The sequence below is a fragment of the Pelodiscus sinensis genome, chromosome 26 (genome assembly GCF_049634645.1).
Source record: "Pelodiscus sinensis isolate JC-2024 chromosome 26, ASM4963464v1, whole genome shotgun sequence".
Classification (NCBI taxonomy): Eukaryota; Metazoa; Chordata; order Testudines; family Trionychidae; genus Pelodiscus; species Pelodiscus sinensis.
The window spans coordinates 21,185,307-21,186,098 of NC_134736.1; the positions used below are offsets into that span (position 1 = coordinate 21,185,307).

At 43.2% G+C, this 792-nt stretch overlaps 1 non-coding gene across 1 annotated transcript; it reads right to left on the reverse strand.

Annotated features, from left to right (window-relative positions):
* Positions 1 to 718: 718 nt before the first annotated feature.
* Positions 719 to 792, reverse strand: TRNAT-AGU (transfer RNA threonine (anticodon AGU)). The gene has a single exon. It is a non-coding gene; the product is annotated as a tRNA-Thr (tRNA).

Below are 792 nucleotides of genomic sequence, written 5' to 3' on the forward strand. Positions count from 1 at the left end.
TTCACATGGCAGCTGTTTAAACATAATGTGCTTCTATTGCATGATCAGCACCAGAATCTCCGGCTATGGCTACACTACGAATTTTCTCAGCAAAAAAGGTGCTAATGAGGGTCTCATTTGCATGAATCATGATCTTATTTGCATATTTTCTGGCAAACTGATTTTGTGCTGCGGTAGTTGTGCAAAAACAAGCAGTGTGGAAGTTTTCCTTTTGTGCAAAGCCCCCTTTTTCTGCAAGATCAGGATACCTCTTTTGGGGGGCATAAGAATCTTATGAAAAAAGGTGGTTTTGTGCAAAAAAAATGTTCACACTGCTTGTTTTTGCACAACAATCCCCATTGGCAGAAAAACTACAAATGAGATCGTGACTCATGCAATTGAGTCCCTCATTAACATATTTTTTAAGGAGAAAATTTCTAGTGTCGATGTAGCCTCTGTGAGTTACCCGCAGTGAGGCTGTTAGTGTTGGCATCTAACTAATTGCATCATTAGGCCATGTCTTCACTCAGGTAGAGATTGCTGCTGCAATCCATCTTCCAGAGCTTGATTTAGCAAGTCTAGCTAAGCCTCACTAAATCAAATCCTGAGGGCACCTCCTGCTCTTTGCTACTATCCCACTCCCACTGTGAAGGCACCACCAAGTTCAACTGAAGGTAAAACCAACTCCAGATACATGTTGAAGAATGGTGGGAAGAAAAGACCCATTGACCTGGCAACAAGGCACCACTGGGAGTTGAACCCAGGATCTCCTACTTACTAGGCAGGCGCTTTAGCCAACTAAGCCACAGTGCC